Source organism: Scardinius erythrophthalmus (genome assembly GCF_964197995.2).
Source record: "Scardinius erythrophthalmus genome assembly, chromosome: 8".
Lineage (NCBI taxonomy): Eukaryota > Metazoa > Chordata > Actinopteri > Cypriniformes > Leuciscidae > Scardinius > Scardinius erythrophthalmus.
Window position 1 is genome coordinate 42,146,836 of NC_138228.1, and position 20,317 is coordinate 42,167,152.

Below are 20,317 nucleotides of genomic sequence, written 5' to 3' on the forward strand. Positions count from 1 at the left end.
CGCTCCATCTTCATATCTCAGTCTAACATCAGTGCTTCTAACTTATAATGGAGCTGCTCTGTGAATGTATAGAGCATTTTTATTTTGGTGAAGGACATAGATCCAGCATTTAATGGGGTCTGGATCACAGCAAAGGCCTCAGACCTGCATGAAAGAATAAAATGGCAACAGAGCGCAATCATTTTCCATTTCCTGAGCGTGATCGCAGCCAAACAGTCATTTGCAACAAAATGCGTCTCTGGAACCGTAAACAAATTTGTCTCATTATGTTTCCCAATAATTTAAGGGAAGCTATTTCCCATCAACACTTGACCTTTTAGAAGAGGATATTAAATGCATTAATGTTAATGTGTTTGTGTGTGTGTGTGTGTGTGTGTGTGTGTGTGTGTGTGTGTGTGTGTGTGTGTGCATTCGAGGGAGGGAGGGAAGGAGACAAGGGTGGCGTTTCTGTTTTTAATGCACAGGTATAATTCAGAGATTTGATTGTGTTTTGATGTACAGAACTGTGTGGGGTATAAGAAGTGCATTTTCTTTCTTTCTTTACACAACGATACAACATATGTTGACCAATGTGCTGTACATCTTAAGAGCCATATAGAAAAACAATCAAAACCATAAAAACATAAAGGCACTAATAGTACAAATAAAATAAAACTTTTGAATAACTTTTTATTATTCAAAATACATTTTCTACAAGTAAAAATATTTTTATATCAAGCCAAATTCATCCTGGTCTAAAATACTTTATATAATAAAAATGCTGGCAAATTGTTAATGTATTAAATCAAAATATTTTGTAGAATTATAAAATTAAGATGTTTCCAAAATGGTGGCTATATAGGTTAAAGTGTGGGGTAAGCTGTGCCAGTTGTCAGGATTAGGTGAGGACAATGGGCTTTGTTTTAATAACAAAATTAAACAAAAACAAACAAAACTATCTCATAGGGGAAAACACAACCAGCGACTGGACTGGACTGGACTGGACTGGGAACACAGGTAGCCTACACAACGAGAGTGCATGGAGAATGAGCGAATTCTCATCACGTGCGCTTACAACAGAATCCAAACATATGGAGCATGAGTGTCCAAACCCCGACACAAAACCGAAGTCAAGCTAGATATGAGTGCCGGGATTCGAACACACCACGCTCTGCACACTAAACAACTTACATGAACAGAAGAGCACACGGCCTGAGTGAACTCGGAACTGCACGCTCACTATGACAAGACAAAACAGTAGCAGTGTCAGAGTTCTTCGCTTTTCTTCGCAACTCTTCAGTTGCCGCTTTTCATATATTGAAAAATATGTGACAATATATTTACTAATATCATTGTGTATGTAATTTGTGTACAGTGTATGTTACATTCAATTGTATGTATGTATTACACTTCAAGTTCATAATATATAGATGTATATGTGATATATGGTAGCCTACTGCATGCGTAATATATTGCAGATATATTTACTCATGCATTATAAATACGCACACACACGCACACCAACCCGGTATCACGACAAGACGTGAAATAATCACGTTGGTCCCCTTTGGAAAACGTGTAGATGTCACAGTTTAACGCCCTCAAACGTGAATCTTACACTTTTGCCATTGAAGATATCTGTTCAATTTCCTTGTACCATTTTATAGATTATAAATGTAAGATCCCTTCTACTCCCACACCTAAACATACCCATTTTATGGACAATATTAAAATGATAAAACATATGGACAGATATGTGTATGAAAATGGCATTTTTATGAACAATATGGCATTAAAAGATAGTTTGAGCCACGAATCCTAACGTTACCCCTAAACCTAACCATAACCATTTCTTAAAACTAACGTTACCTAGGCAACAATTATAAAGAAAAACAACAGACAGACGAGTAGCCTATAATCACAATAATTTATTTATCGTTCCTAATAACCACCAGGACACCCTAGGCCGGAGGTCGATGATCGACTTTGTGGTCGTTTCATCCGACCTCCGGCCGTATGTCTTGGACACTCGGGCGAAGAGAGGGGCGGAGCTGTCAACTGATCACCACCTGGTGGTGAGTTGGATCCGATGGCGGGGGAGGAAGCTGGACAGACTCGGCAGACCCAAGCGTACTGTGAGGGTCTGTTGGGAACGTTTGGCCGAATCTCCTGTCAGAGAGATCTTCAACTCCCACCTCCGGCAGAGCTTCGACCAGATCCCGAGGGAGTCTGGAGATATTGAGTCCGAGTGGACCATGTTCTCCACCTCCATTGTCAACGCGGCCACTCGGAGCTGTGGCCGTAAGGTCTCCGGTGCCTGTCGAGGCGGCAATCCCCGAACCCGGTGGTGGACACCGGAAGTAAGGGATGCCGTCAAGCTGAAGAAGGAGTCCTATCGGGCCTGGCTGGCTTGTGGGACTCCTGAGGCAGCTGATGGGTACCGACGGGCCAAGCGGACTGCAGCCCGGGTGGTTGTGGAGGCAAAAACTCGGGCCTGGGAGGAGTTCGGTGAGGCCATGGAGAAGGACTATCGGTCGGCCTCGAAGAGATTCTGGCAAACCGTCCGGCGCCTCAGGAGGGGGAAGCAGTGCCCTACCAACGCTGTTTACAGTGGAGGTGGGCAGCTGTTGACCTCGACTGGGGATATCACCGGACGGTGGAAGGAATACTTCGAGGATCTCCTCAATCCCGCCGTCACGTCTTCCATTGAGGAAGCAGAGGCTGAGGGCTCGGAGGCGGACTCATCCATCACCCAAGCTGAAGTCACCGAGGTAGTCAAGAAACTCCTCGGTGGCAAGGCACCGGGGGTGGATGAGATCCGCCCTGAGTACCTCAAGTCTCTGGATGTTGTGGGGCTGTCTTGGCTGACACGCCTCTGCAACATCGCGTGGCGGTTGGGGACAGTACCTTTGGACTGGCAGACCGGGGTGGTGGTCCCTCTTTTCAAGAAGGGGGATCGGAGGGTGTGCTCAAACTATAGGGGGATCACACTTCTCAGCCTCCCTGGGAAAGTCTATGCCAGGGTACTGGAGAGGAGAATCCGGCCGATAGTAGAACCTCGGATTCAGGAGGAACAGTGTGGTTTTCGTCCCGGTCGTGGAACACTGGACCAGCTCTATACCCTCTACAGGGTGCTGGAGGGCTCATGGGAGTTTGCCCAACCAATCTACATGTGCTTTGTGGATTTGGAGAAGGCATTCGACTGTGTCCCTCGCGGCGGCCTGTGGAGGGTGCTCCGGGAGTATGGGGTCCGGGGCCCTTTGCTAAGGGCTATCCGGTCCCTGTACGACCGGAGCAGGAGCTTGGTTCGTATTGCCAGCAGTAAGTCAGACTTGTTCCCGGTGCGTGTTGGACTCCGGCAGGGCTGCCCTTTGTCGCCGGTTCTGTTCATAATTTTTATGGACAGAATTTCTAGGCGCAGCCAGGGGCCGGAGGGGGTCGGGTTTGGGGACCACACGATTTCATCTCTGCTCTTTGCGGATGATGTTGTCGTGTTGGCCTCATCAGACCAGGACCTCCAGCATGCACTGGGACGGTTTGCAGCCGAGTGTGAAGCGGCTGGGATGAAAATCAGCACCTCCAAGTCCGAGGCCATGGTTCTCAGTCGGAAAAGGGTGGCTTGCTCGCTTCAGGTTGGTGGAGAGCTCCTGCCTCATGTGGAGGAGTTCAAGTATCTTGGGGTCTTGTTCACGAGTGAGGGAAGGATGGAACGGGAGATTGACAGGCGGATCGGTGCAGCTTCTGCAGTAATGCGGTCCCTGTACCGGTCTGTCGTGGTAAAGAAGGAGCTGAGCCGCAAGGCGAAGCTCTCGATTTACCAGTCAATCTACGTTCCTACTCTCACCTATGGTCATGAGCTGTGGGTCATGACCGAAAGGACAAGATCCCGGATACAAGCGGCCGAAATGAGCTTTCTCCGCAGGGTGGCTGGGCGATCCCTTAGAGATAGGGTGAGAAGCTCGGTCACTCGGGAGGAGCTCAGATTAGAGCCGCTGCTCCTCCACATCGAGAGGGGTCAGTTGAGGTGGCTCGGGCATCTTTTCCGGATGCCTCCTGGACGCCTTCCCGGGAAGGTGTTCCGGGCATGTCCCACCGGGAGGAGACCCCGGGGAAGACCTAGGACACGCTGGAGAGACTATGTCTCCCGGCTGGCCTGGGAACGCCTCGGTGTCCCCCCGGAAGAGCTGGAGGAAGTGTCTAGGGAGAGGGAAGTCTGGGCATCCCTGCTTAGACTGCTGCCCCCGCGACCCGGCCCCGGATAAGCGGTAGAAGATGGATGGATGGATGGATGGATGGTTCCTAATAACCATAATATACTAACCTTACAACACAACATCGATTCACAAAATACATAAATTGTATTAGCTTAATGTAATCCAAACCTTCAGAATCCATATATTATTTGCAAGAAAAAGATCCAAACTCAGCCCTTTATCCAGTAATCGTCATCTTGACCGTAAACGTCAAACCCCGCGCTTGTTATGAATTCAAATTCAAAAATTGCGCCCTCAAGGTTACTATGGTTACGGCAATATCAAACGCTCATTGGCTCTCGCCTCGCCTGCTTCGTCACAGATTGCGTCATGCACATTCACATTTTAAATGAAGCGCGCAGCCCTCAGAGCGAACCGATTCCGAACTACCGAACCGAAGACGGATTAACATTTTCATGGATTTGAATTAATAACTTAAATTCTGCTCTGTTACCTCATACAAAACCACTGCCAGAGAGGACTGCGACACATCGTCACGTGAACAACTTTTGGTACCGATTTTGACATTTTCTCAATAAATAAATTATTGTGATTATACTTGTCTGTCTGTTGTTTTTCTTTATAATTGTAGCCTACGTAACTTAGTTTTAAGAAATGGTTATGATTAGTTTGGGGTAGGATTAGCAAACGTCCCGGGATAATGGTACGTGTAAAGCCTGTTTTATACTTCTGCGTCGAACTGCCGCCGTAGCTACGTCGTAGGCTTTGTGTAGCGCGCGTACCCTACGGCGTACCCTGACGTGCACCTCTCCAAAAATGTAACAACGCGTCAATTCTACGCGGACACAAGCGCGGTGATTGGTCTGCCAGAACCCCTCCCTCGGGGTTTCACATGCTCCCTAGGTGCGCGTCAACGCGGACAACGACACAGAAGTATAAATTAAAACCAACACGTTGCCTACGGCGTATAGGCTCCGGCGTAGGTCCGACGCAGAAGTATAATGAGGCCTTAAGATTCACGTTTGAGGGAACGTGTAAGATTCACGTTTGAGGGCGTTAAACTGTGACATCTACACGTTTTCCAAAGGGGACCAACGTGATTATTTCACGTCTTGTCGTGATACCGGGTTGCGCACACACTCACATACACACACACACACACACACACACACACACACACACACACACACACACACACACACACACACACATATATATATATATATATATATATATATAATACATTTCTTATATTCTATAATTACTTATATTATAAATGTTCAAGCTAGATAACAAAAGCACAAGCACACCAGCATGCACTAGACTCTTAGCCATAAGATTATCACAGTGCTGAGGAGTGCACAGAAATTCTTTTTAAAATATTGTAAGTACAGTCTTAATTTGGCCAATCATCAACCAAACCACAGGCTCTACTCTTCAGCACAATGGTAACCCCATAAATGCAGGCATACCAGAAACCCTTTTAATTTCCAAAATAATGGAACATTAAACATTAACAGAGCTCCCCCTATATTAATATTGAGCAAAACACATCAAATAACACTTACTTTCAACATTTGCTCTCCTTTAACAGTCTGAAGCAAAGCATGCTGGGAACTAGAAATCTGTTGTAACTCATTCTGTGAATGTGTGTGTGTGAACATACATTCACATGTATATGGGAACATGTATGTACAAAATATGTACACAATAAAGGATACAACTTTGTGAATATTACATGTAATGCTATTTTTGTCTTCATTTATACATATTTTATGTGTATGAATATATAGCCATACATGGTCAATGCATATATTGCAGTATATTTAAAAATATAAGCACTAGTTTCCCATATGGAAATGTATTATGTAATATATTGCATTATATTTTGCGGTATATTCCCATATGTTTTTGTTCCGTAAAGGGCTGGCACCAGTGGCTTAACAGTGAATTTAGCTTTGCCTCAATACAGGGAATTCTAGAAATACTATACAAATACCATAGCAGCATATTAAATTTCACATATTTAAATTTTCTAATATCACTTTATATCTTCTTTTTATGACTTCATGTTTTTATTTGTGATGAAAAACATTTATTTGATTCAAATTACCCCTTGGCATAACACAGCTTACTCTTAAGTGGGGTAAGTTGTGTCACTGGACCCTCTTTTTATAGTCCGATGTTCTTCTAAGCACTGAAATGATGGTAGGCACTTTTGTTTTATCTCATTTCTCCTTGCCTCTAGTAAAAGTCAACAACAACAACAACAAAAAAATATATATATAACCCGTGTTTGGGTAATCTGAAAGCGTCCGAATGCACTTTCTACAGAGCAAGGGCCTGCTTATTGGCACATATTATTCATTTAATTTTGTATTTCTGCTACATTTGCTTGTTTACACTCAAATTTATAAGTGAGTGCAGACCTTGACATGTACCAACGGAGACAGTTTAAGTTGCTGTAAAAAGCAGTCGTGCTCGCCTGCCTTGTAGGAGATGGGCATCAAGCCCATTTTTTCTCATAACCTATCTGCCATATTTTAATATTGTGCCTGACTCATTGAGATGCATAGGGGAGAAGGGAGGAAATGGAGATGAAATTGACTGATTCGCTCCCTGACACAAATAGAAATAAATTCCAAGTGACACATGGAATTTTAATGAAGAAAGCTTCCAGTGGACTATAGAACTATGGGGTGAGAGAAAGAGAGGTTTCTTTTCACTTACATAATGTCTGTAATCCATATCCAACGTGACCTTTAAGAGTCGCTGTAGTAAATTGTAAAACGCCTATATGATTTTTTTAAACACCTATACCTCATTGAAAGATTAAAATGCATTACAATAAACATACAGTGAGCTGAGGTTTACCCTACTGACTAATTCTCATCAATTCAAGGGTTAATAAGAGAGCTGAAAGAGAGCTGGTAAAATGAAGTGATGGTCTAGGCACTGCTGCAGTATTCAGAGCACGAAACCATGTCATTGTGCTAATGACCCTCACATTAGTTGATTAACATCTTGACCTGGACACAAGCAGAACGCTGGAGATGAGAAATCCACAGGCTGTTTTAATTGCATCACCCAGTGTTAAGTGCTGTGGCATTACTAATCGCATTAGCTACTCAATGATCATGCATAAAAAGTTAAAAATGATTGGATGTTTTGAAATAGAGTAAGTATTCCCATAACTACTCTCAGACTTTCTTAACATTTGCATTACACAGTTTTGAGGAATCAGTCATGAACTGCGTTAAAGGGATAGTTCACCCAAAAATGAAAATTAGCTCATGATTTACTCACCCTCAAGTCATCCTAGGTGTATATGACATTCTTCTTTCAGACGAATACAATCAGAGTTATATTTAAAAAAAAAAAAATTTACTGGCTCTTCCAAGCTGGCCGTTTCTATGTTGAGGTCCAGAAAAGTGCATCTATCCATCATAAAAGTGCTCCACATGGCTCTGGGGGGTAGGGCTGAACGATTAATCGCAATTTACATGTAATCGCACTTAAATCGAGATTTTAAAATCGCAAAGGCTGCGATTATTTTTTATGCACAGCTTGTCATTGATGTACGGCTCTGTAAACACTACTCCATCTGAAAGCACTGTGAGTTTGAGTCACTTATAACATGCATTTAAAAAAACAACACGTGTCAAACATCTTTGAACACGTGAGAAGCATTTATGAACCTCTTGCCCAACAACAACAGGCAACATTTAATAACATGCATTTACTCCAAACTCACTTCATAACGACAGTTGAGCATCCTTCTGTGAGATGATGTGAGATAGGTCTGACTGCAGAACCTCAGAACCATATGTCATAGCAGTGTGAGGACGACAGCGCCAGCCTAACAGTTTGGTGCCGGAAGTGGATACCATACATATCCACCTTACATATACCATACCTAAACCTACCCATCTCCACTCCCTAACCCCTAAACCTACCCATCTCCACCCCTTAGATGCTTTTACCCCGCCCACTTCCGGCATCAGACTGTTAGGCTGGCGCTGTCATCCTCACACTGCTATGACGTATGGTTCTGCGGTTCTGCAGTTGGTTAATATTGGATGATGTGCCTTCTTACACAGAATAAGGCAGTCGTGTATTTATAAGTCATGTTTAATCAAAGGGTTTCAATCTTCTGTTTATTCAGCTACAGCGAAAGGGGCATATTTATCGTGTTTGCATGAAAGCGCCCTCTGGCGTTCAAATGGGGCAGTATTTACTACCAATCAGCCGCACTCCACTGACTAGCTGCGCATAAAATAATCGCAGCCTTTGCCAAATCGCGTGCGGTTTTATTGCGATTAATCGTGCAGCCCTACTGGTGGCTTAATTAAGGCCTTCTGAAGTGAAGCGATGCGTTTGTGTAAGAAAAATATCCATATTTTAAAGAAAAATAACTAGCTTATGGCAGACGGCCTACGCAAGTTGACATACGCCAAAAGAGTAACCCCTGATGTGATGTATGACGTAGGATGTAGGAGTAGCGCGAGCTTTGACGCCTCTCACGGTTCAAACAAACAGGGCTGGGCAACAAACTCAAGCTCCTCCGACATTTCTCGATTTAAAGATTATTAACCCCCCAGGGCCGCGTGGAGCACTTTTATGATGGTTAGATGCACTTTTATGGACTTCAAAACAGAAATGGCCATTCACTGCCATTATAAAGCTCAGAAGAGCCAGGACATTTTTTAAAGCTACACTGTGTAATTTTTTAAGTTGATTCTTAGCAAAAAACACTTTGTTCTTTCAAAATGATGTGTGCTCATTAATGTGTAATTACTTCTACCAACTAATCAAGTATTCTCATAAGTAGAATCTGCCATTTGGAATACATACGAGCGAGTCGCTCGAATGGCGGCAGTCATGTTGCGCCTCCATCTTGAAAATACATTAGCCAAAGAGGGACATACCTGGAAATTCAAACTTCGCCTTTCGCTTTTTGACACTCGGTGGCACCGTGACGAATGCGGGAGATTCGAGATACGGGGCCACCGTAGGAGTTAAAACGCCCTCGGAATGGGAGGGGCTAGAAAGTAATATTAAGTTGGTAGTCATAAACAATTTTACCGCTAGGTGGGAGAAAATCCTACACAGTGTAGCTTTAATACTGTATAACTCCGATTGTATTCGGCTGAAAAAGAGTGCCATATACACCTAGGATGGCTTGAGAGTGAGTAAATCATGGGCTAATTTTCCTTTTTGGGTGAGCTATCCCTTCAAGGAGTATGTTATATCGACAAAAGGACTTTGAAGCAGTTGTTAAAATATCAGCAAAACAGGGCGATTTCCATGGGACGATGGAGCCCAAAGCCAGCATAGGACATGGTGTAAACTAGCATTCTGGAGATTGTGCAGGCCTCCAGAACAAGAACATCAAAGTTTAGTTTGGCAGCCAAGAATCAGTTTGTTGTTCTGTTCTGGCTTTTGAGGGAACCTCTGCACCATGTTACTGCTGTTGGCTTCCTCTGTGCTGCTTGTTACAATTCACTCTGACTTCTCTCCCACTATGGTTTATGTAAAATTTTGGCCTGGTTTAAAAATAAACATAATGCTTATTGAATATACTCTATTGCAAAATTTTCAAGTTCAACGTATGGGTCTTCAGCTTTAAAAAACGAGACGATCAGATCAGCTTCTTAGGGGAAATCTAATACCATGACCACTGTTGGCCTGATTTTGGAGCCAAGACACATTTTGGATTGTTTATATTTCGGGGGGAGGGACTGACATTCTTAGGCTACAAGCCAAAAGAAATAATAACAACAAAAAATGGTTTCTCTTGTTGATATTCATCATTCCTTTAGTTGGACTGTACTGCAGGTTTAAAAATAAAGTGCCTTTCTGATGATTTTGAAAGGAAACCAGTGGCATGCAGTGGACTTCTGAAATGTGAAGGAGCATTCATGTTCCAGATCCATTTTTTGTTTCTTGTGGAAAGACATTTCAATAAACTAATTAAACTAATTGGCTACTATATTTTTTTTTGGTGTGTTTGTTTAATATACTTTTTTATTAAAACCAAAATACAGTAAACAGCATAGTTTATAATGTAGGATGATGTCACAAATCCAAAAATGTATCTATACATACAATTCACTGCAGTTTTTACACACATTATAAATTACAGGGGCAGATTATCGATTAATAAAGATACTTTCACATATATGTGTAAAAGTCTTAGGCATGTTAGTATTTTCACACACACACACACACACACACACACACACACACACACACACACACACACACACACACACACACACACACACACACACACACACACACACACACACACAAACAAATGGTTTTAAGCCAGTTATGTATATCTTTTGCAGTAGTGTGTCAGTATAGGAAATATCAGTTTCCATTTCCAAACTTTCCTTTTGTCGTTAATTGTAATAATCCAGTAATATTTTTGTATGCACACGGAGTCTGAAAACAGCTGGTATGATCTGATCTCACCATTATTAAGTCTGTCTGTGATTACATGAAAAAACAGAAACCCCCCCTCCAAAAAAAAGTGTGGCAACGTCTCCAAGACACTTGAAGAAACCGACCTGCAAAGATACCTAAACAACTATGTCGAAGTGTACCTGGACAAAAGCTGTCTTAAACACAAAGGGTGGTCACACACCAAATATTGATTTGATTTAGTAATTAGAAGTTAATTGATTAATAAAATCTATTTATGACCATTTTTGAAAGCATCCTCACAGCATGTTTACACATGCATTAGTCCCAGGGTTTCTGTATGATGTGGTGTTCAGTAGCTTACATGCCCCTTGTTTTCCTCAGACTGAAAATATCAACAAACTGCAAAGGTGTTCCAATTTCTCTACCTTTTCTGTTTGAGTTCATTGACCACAGGGGCTCACACACTCCCTGTTCACAGTAAACGGTGTCATCTTGTTGCTGTGTGTATCAGACGTTCCCCATGTTGTTACCTTTGTGCTCGACTGTGGATGTGTAAACAAAACTACAAGAGAAGAAGAGGTTTTGTGCCAATTCAGAAGAGACAATACCAGCATGTCAAATAAGCAGGAATGATTGTTCTCCACCTTCTTCCCTGATGACATCACTGCGAGCTTGCTGTGAAAGGACTATCATTTTCCTTACTGGGAAATTTGCTTGAGTGATTTGTAACTAAATGACTCCCAATTCCTCAGCCTCTATAGAACCCTCAATCTGTTGACATTGTATCTGTACTTTCAAACCACTCAGAACAACCCCATTCATTTTAACCCATATCATGGGCCAACCCAATCATGTATCTCATATACTGTGTAGAGATCAGAACAACCCGTCGCGGGTGGTTGCAGAAAGGCAGACAAGGATATATTTTCCAAAACAAAGGTTTAATGTAATAAAACACAGGACAGCAAAACATGTAACAACACACACTAAATGTAACAGAGATTGGACAATGACTGACTGAACAGACGGAACTTAAAAACAAACACAGATGACACTGATTAACAGGACACAGGTGATACAGATAACGATGATTGACTAAACAGGTGATACAACTGAACTGATAATGACAGAAACAATAGAAACAAAGGAGCGGCGGGAAAGGAAAACAGGAACCAATTAAAACACAAACTGAAAGTCCAAACATATACTGACACGTGACACAACCCTCATTCCAAAGCCTATATCTGCCTTGCTCTACAGCCTAGGCATCATCCTTACTGACTTCTGAAGCGCACTATCAGCATACAAATTGTGATTTCAAAAGAGATTTGGGGTTAGCATGTTGCTAAGCTAACAACCTCACTCTCTTAAAGGCACACTATGCAGCTTTCCGTTTTTGTCAAACAGCGACCCCTAGAGTCGCTGTGGAGTACTTGTATTTAATGTTACTGTTGTAAATACCACTCGCGCAGAGCCGTCTCTGCACTCACGGCCTGATCCCTTCCGCCCTCTATACCGGTACCTGTTCAGTAGGATGGAAGCTGTAATGAGTGGAAATAAGGTGTGGCCCCTTTAAGAGCTGCACCTCGAACACCCCGTGTATGCGGGTTATTTCAGTTTGATACTCGTTCTTATCCTACTTTTGTTTATCAAGTAAAGCTGTGGACGGTAGAACGGGTGGCAGACAGTTACACGAGTTCGAATGGGGAATAAAGTGCAAGTTGTGAGCCAATCGCCTCTGTGAGTCTGTCTGGCCTCTAATAACTTCATCTGTGAGCTATTGTGTATATGTGCAGTGCTGTAAAGCAATTTGTTACATCGTGAGACCTGATATCACACGATAGGCCTACTTCCTGACGCTGAGGCAGCTCGCCGGCCCAAAGTTGCAAGTGTGGTTTTTCGGCTCACAGGCGCTTGGGGGCTGCGCGACGACCACCATTCAGCCCGAAAAAAGTCATATAACTAATCCAATGACTCCAAAGCTGTTCGGTTAAGGTAAAAAAAGTTACTTAGTTCACCTTTAAAAGTACATTGCACTAACACTTTTTTTTTTTTTTTTTTTTTTTTAGATTACAACTTTTGTATCAATCCTTTTTGGATGAAATAAAGTTGCATTAATATTTCTCTCACTTCTTTTGCCATCTTAAATTGTTTTGTCCAAGCATGTCCCACCCAAACTTTCTCCCAGAAGGATACATGCAATGCTGCCTTAAAATTTGGCCAAAATAATTACAGCACCACTTCAGGAACGGTCTTTACATAGGGGTTACATCTTTACTGCCTTACAAACTGCCTTAATATGCAGCTCTATGGGTTTTGGAACAGAGCCACAGTGATTTTACCTTTGCTCATGAATTTTTTATAGGCATAGATATTTCTCATGTTGTTCGAAGCAACAGGCTTCTCATTACGGCAGCTGTTTTCTCTTACTCTCACTCTCTCCATCTCAAAAACAAACCCAGAGCAGGTTCAATCGATGTTTAAGTATGATTCTCATTCTGTGAAACCACTGCACCAGATTTCACTGCCCTCATGTGACTCCTGCAATGCCGCCTAGATTGTCCTGAATGATCTAAAGTACTGCAGCTCTCACGTTTTGAGAGATCTGAGCTCAGCCTTTATTAATTCTTAAGACAGTCCACTTAAATAACCCATATTATACTCTAATAAAACTGCTATGAAAAAAAAGATTTTTATAAGGGTGATTCAAGATTATTAGACCTAAAATAAAGAGAGACAATAGTTTGGTGTCTCCAGGTGATTGTAATGTTTTAGTAATCCTTTTCCACCAAAAGAGATGCTGGTGCCAGAGCCGATGCGTTGAACCATTTCCTAAATTTCCACCAAATCTGATTTGATTACAATAAATTGTATTAATTTTATGTTAGTTTTCCCAAATATGTATGTTGTTCCAAAACACTTTTCATACAATAGCTGTTTCAATCCACCCATTTTTATGACAATTTTGGGATATTGCTTTAAAAAAAATAAAAATAAAAAAATTGGATAAAAAAGCCAAGATGTGCATACATTCTAAAAATCTGTGAAACAAATAATTTAAAAAACTTTACGTGAATTTGCCTCAAAAGAGGATGTGGCTAGATAACTGGACTAACCAGTGGATCAGTTTTACAGCAGTTACACAGCATGTCAAATGTTTATTTGGTTCTTAAATCTTTTTTACTTACTGAAATGCCTGAGCTAAAGTCTGTCATCAGAATGGTTGGGTATAATTACCAATCAGAACTGTCTCACACGATTACGTTCTCGAATACTAGGCATCCGTCTCTGAACATAAAATAACATGCCAGCGTTTATTGTGTTTCGACTGTGGGCTCTTGAGTAATTTATAATGTACGATAAAAGAGGCAGCATTTTTTGCTGCAATTTCCATTTTTATAACAGATATTTTGCGCCAATTTCCCAGGAAGTGACGATTTTGTACTCTTGAACACATATCAAATGGAGACGGTGCTTTATTCGCAATTCAAAAAATTGGATGGAAACATAGCTAATGACAGTCAGATTGCAAATCAAATTGGGACCCCACAGACTTTCATTGTATGGCCAAAAAATAAAGTACTTAGATTTGTCTCGAAATATCTTTTGAGTTCCTCATAACAAAGAAATGCATATAGAATTTTGTCATTGTTTGTTTCTTGTTTCAGTCAAAAAAGTAAACCGGTTCAAAAAGAAATTGGCGGTTCCCCAGCTGAGAACCCACTCTAGCACAATCACAAGCACCATTTTGGTGGAAAAGGAGTAAACTAGGACATATGGTCAACCGTTAATCACTAGCAATTAACTATCCCATAATCAAAAGATGGTGATCCAGGAACATATCCTATTTAACGAAATAACAGTAATAATAACGCTAAGGCCGGGTATACATTGTGCAATTTTCATCCAATTTTGAGGCGATTTCTGAGTCGTACGACTCTTTTTTTGAGTTGAGACGAGCATTTCAGCTTTGTCAATGTACAGGGGGAACTAGCATTTCTAGCATGTCAGAAATTTTGGTTGCCTCTCGTGAGGCTATCGCACAGTTGAAGCAGAGCTACGAACTGATTGCCATAAACTCAGTGTTTTTTCTGCGTGTTTTTTAGTGTTTTTCTTTTTCATATGGATCTGCGTGCATATGGTGACGCAAAAGTGTGTGAAATTCGATGTAGTATGCACTCCAGGCGGCTAGGTGGCAATGTGAGAGAGCCACCGTGAGCAGATTGGTTCCCTTAGACGGGAACGCGATGGTGGATTTCCACTCTTGAGGGTGGTTTCACTTTTTTTGCGTTTTTAAGCCCCAAAAACGCTGTCGCCGTCTAAACGAAAGGCACATCTGATAAAATATTTTTACATTTTCACCCGCGAGCGTTCTTGTTGCTTAGCTCCAGTTTGTGTTGCAAAATGGATAAACCATATTGCCTTTGTCTTCCCAAGCCACCTGCACATTCATACATGCCAGAGCCTCTTTTTTAACGTTTCAGCACACAGAATTGCACTTATGACCAAGGCAGCGCGTTTCTCTCGGGAAAGCATGTTTCTTCTTCTGAAATAGCCACTCAGATCTGGGTTCAGGGGTCCCACGTGTTTATTTCACACGTATACTGAGCAGTCAAGTTGCAGCTTGACGATCAAACCATATAGTGTGAGCACAAAAAAATCGTGAGCTTATGGCCTTACATTGCATGCGTTTCACAAAAGCATAGCTGAAATGGCACAATGTGTGTCCGGCTTAACCCTGTGTAAGATCGGTTCATACCCATGACTTCTTGCTCACAATGCAGTAAAAACTACTGTTTAGCTTCAGCCACAACCCCGTGCAGGTGTGTTGGCTGAACATGACCGAACAGTGATTGCTACATTATTTTTTTTTCATTACCGAATTATATTATGTGATGCGTCACTGGTGTTTTTCCTCAAAGCAGTTTTCTTGACAGTGAGGCAAACAGGAGGTGCAGTCTCAAAGCAAGGGAGAATGAAACCAAATTAAAACCAATCAGAGGCATGACAGAGCACTTCTGCGGACTGATGATAAGCCCACCACATCCCTGCCAGAACCCTGGACGCGCAGAGTGATTCGAGAGCCATGGACCTCCTCGCTGGCTGTTGTCGGCCACCTGTGTCCATCACCGTTCGAGACCAGAGCCAGGGTGATGCTCCTGTGGAGAGAGCCCGGTCTCCCCTGATGAATGTGCCGACAGGAAGAAAGGACAGATAAATACTCTGCAATGCTGGAGAGAAAAATGACAGAGCAGATGCTATGCACAACACAGAATGGGGAAAGCACAGGAATTGCATTGAGATTGCATTGCGTTAAGAGTGAAACTTTCGTGAGGATTTCAACATAACCTAAAAAAGCGTTTCTGATGTATGAAACCTCTGGGAAAGTAACTCTAACTTTCAAAGACCATTTTTAGACTTTTTTTTTTTTTCTCTGAAAAGACTACCTTTGATCACTATGAATCATATTCCATGCTATTCCAGGCTAATTTAGGCCAGATAGCCTAGTCGAGATGTCAAAAGCATCAGTACTTACCAATTCAATCCGTGAAGAGACTTGGTCAAATTGGCCATTTTGGGAATAAAAAAATAGTATATCAAAATATTGTTTTGGTCATTGGTTCTTATGTGAATGCTGTTTCAATGTGTTGTAAGGAGAAGACACGAGACCTGTTCTAGGTTTTAGCCATGTTGGTTTTATCTGAACTTAGCCCCGCCCCGTAGCCCCAACATTACATTTATGCTTCAGGGTGGCAAGAACTTCAGTCATCTTGTATATAGCCCACCATTACAAAACAACTGGGTATCACTGCACAGCATTACACAACAGCATTTTTTTAAGCTTCTGTCAGGCTTTCATTTAACATAACACTGTCATTTGAACTGTGACATTGCTTAAACTTAAGGGAAAATCATAGAACTACTCCTCAATAAGCCTTCTTGGTTTTGAGATTACTCGTCCACTTGCAGTTTTCACAGATAGACTTGAGAGCTCGGTGGGACTGACATCTCTTTTCCATGTCTGAGTGTCCATTTCCTGTTTTTCCTCTGTGTTTTCACACCCATTATTTGTTGAGTCACATTTTGATTGTCCGCATCCTTCCTTGGTGTGTCACTTTGTTCTTTTGATTTCATTAAAAAACTTTCTGTTCCTTATTTAACACCTTCCCCTCAGGTGTTTGTACGACATAAGATCTTGGCTGCTCAGAGAGTCCAGTAACTTCAACTGGATTCCATGTGCCATCTTGCCATATTCTTACATTGTCACCAACCTGAAGTTTCTGAAGAGGTCTGGATCTTTGGTCGAAATATTCTTTCTGCTTCTTTTGTCTGCTTTCTAACAACTGCTGTACTGGGTTAGTTACCCCCATACAGAAAAAAAAATATTGAAATATATTTTAAAGTGTCAAAAATATATGTGGCATATATTCCAAATACATTGAAATATATTTGCATTGTTGTTCAATTATATTTATCATTTTGAAATATATTCTGAAATATAACAAAAATATATGATGTTAGGTGTGAAATATATTTACATTTATAACATGTAATGTAAAATATATGACAAAATACATGGTCATAAAATGTTTAGCTTGCTAAAGAAGGGTCGAACATGTATTTTGATCATACTAATTCCTCGACATTTTCCCCTATACACAACAGTAGGCTACCATATTTCACTACTTTATTATGACACACAGCTATAATAAATACTGTACTTACATTTAAATGACTGCAATGTAAAATGACAGATAGTTGCTTTCCTAGGACTATAAGGCCATATTAGGTGGCACGTACCTAACACTAAGTGCAATTATTAGATTTATTGTTGTTTTATTGACATCTTTCCTGAAGTCATTTAACCCTTTCACGCATAGGTCACTACAGTGGACAGCTATTAAAAAAGCATTTTCTTGAATTTGCACGGGTTTTTATGGCAAAGTTGCACATCAATCTCTTCATTGGACCCTGGTGCATCATCCTATAAATTGCAACCAAGTGGCAAGCCTTTGTGTTTCGATTTTTTCCCCCTCAAAACCAAGATGGCCAAGGGTCAGTCAGACATGCCAAGTTGCTCCGGAATATCCACCCATTCCTTCTATCCTAGGAGACTCTTGTAGGTAAAAAAAATATTGCAGCATCAAGCAATATCTAATAAGTCATATCACAGTAAAATTTTCCAAGTTTTGATTTTAGATTGAGAGAAAACTCTGATTTATCACATGTCCACTGTAGTGGACGTCATGCATCAATTGCTATATTTCAGCTACAATTCATAATTATAATGTGAATATTGTTTTTGAAATTTAAAACTTAAAAACTTAATATGCATTGACTTTTTCTACTGTAAATAAATGTATTTGTATTATTAGAATGTAATTTTCATTGACATCGAAAAAAGTCATGTGATTACATAATGTATGACACTTGTAATGCATTACTTTACTTGTTAGATCAAAAAGTAATCTGATTTCGTAATGCATGTTATTGTAATGCGTTTTTTTACTCATAACATCAAAAAGTAATCTGATTTCGTAATGCATGTTATTGTAATGCGTTTTTTTACTCATAACATCAAAAAGTAATCTGATTACGTAATGCATGTTACTTTTAATGCGTTTCTTTACTCATAACATCAAAAAGTAATCTGATTACATAATGCATGTTACTTGTAATGCGTTTCCTTCCTCATAACACCAAAAAGTAATCTGATTATGTAATGTGCATTATTGTAATGCGTTTCTTTACTCATAACATCAAAAAGTAATCTGATTACGTAATGCATGTTACTTGTAATGTGTTTCTTTACTCGTTACATCAAAAAGTAATCTGATTAGGTAATGCATGTTACTTGTAATGCGTTTCTTTACTCATAACATCAAAAAGTAATCTGATTACGTAATGCATGTTACTTGTAATGTGTTTCTTTACTCGTTACATCAAAAAGTAATCTGATTACATAATGCATGTTACTTGTAATGCGTTTCCTTCCTCACAACATCAAAAAGTAATCTGATTATGTAATGTGCATTATTGTAATGCGTTTCTTTACTCATAACATCAAAAAGTAATCTGATTACGTAATGCATGTTACTTGTAATGTGTTTCTTTACTCGTTACATCAAAAAGTAATCTGATTGGGTAATGCACATTACTTGTAGTTAATTATTTGTTAGATCAAAAAGTAATCTGATTAGGTAATGCATGTTACTTGTAACACATTACTTTACTTGTAACATAAAAAAGTAATCTGAATGGGTTATGCATGTTACTTGTAATGCGTTACCCACAACACTGATCATTTCAGATGAGATTGAAAAAACGTATCGCTAGGTTTTCTCAGAGGAGGGCTATGATAGAAATGTGCATGTCCATCTTGAACATAATCAGAATTATCAGCTAATAAGGGTAAATCTCCATACTCTGGTGCACTGGAGGGAGCATCTGAGTGGTTTCCACAGTTGTACCTTGACAGGCTGTTGAAAATTCTGATGGAATCACGTCCTCATGTTCTGATATCAAAGATACGCGAAGGGCAACTTGTATTAAGTTGTATGAAGCCTTTGCAATATTTTGCATTTATATTTTTTGTATATATTTTATAGTTTTCACATGATTTGATATAATTGCATTGATTAGATTGTTAAATCCACATACTTTATCTGTTTGATTATTTTCTTATATTTAATCAGAGGTGTCAAAAGTATTCACATTCATTACTCAAGTAGAAGTATAGATACTAGGGTTTAAAAAGACTTCTGTAGAAGTTGAAGTATCAACTCAAGCTTTTTACTCAAGTAAAAGTATAAAAGTACTGGTTTCAAAACTACTTAAAGTATAAAAGTAAAAGTAATGTAAGGGAAAAAATGCCATTAAGGACAAAAGCTTAGGCCGCGCCACAGGGGCCTTTATAGTGCACTACCCCAGCTCCTCAAAAAAACACATTTTTCTAAAGGCCATATTTGACTCTAATTATATTAAAATGTTGATGTTGAAAAATGTGGGATGATGCACTAGGCTACCTGTTTCAGCCGTATATATGCCCATAGAAAATTAATTTTCTAAATAAATAAGCTAAATAAGTGGAGGAATCAGGAAATTAATAGGATAATGTATTAAGGTTTTTAGTCTATATTGACCTTAACAATACGTAAATTAATTAATTCTGTAATGTTGCAAATAACTAATAAAGACATGGTGGCAGTTTAACAGAGACTTAACTTTACTCCGCTCATAGTGCAATGCAATAGTGCAATACTGTCTTGTTCCTTGCTTTTTGAAGAAGCCAAACACATGTCTGCATCTTTCATTAAAGGGATATAGTTCACCCAAAAATGAAAATCATTTACTCACCCTCAAACTGTTTCAATCCTGTATGAATTTATTTCTTCTGATGAACACAAAAGAATATATTTTGAAGAATGTCGATAACCAGACAGTGGATGGACCCCATTGACTTCCATAGTAGGAAAAAAAAAAGTACTATGGAAGTCAATAGCTACCATCAACTGTCTAGTTATCGACATTCTTCAAAATATCTTCTTTTGTGTTCAGCAGGAGAAAGAAAATGGTTTGAAACAACTCGAGAGTGAGTAAATGATGACAGAATTTTCATTTTTAACTAAGTGAACTAATCATTTACAGAAATTAACTGTTGGCATACGTTTCACATCAATACTGTCCAGTTT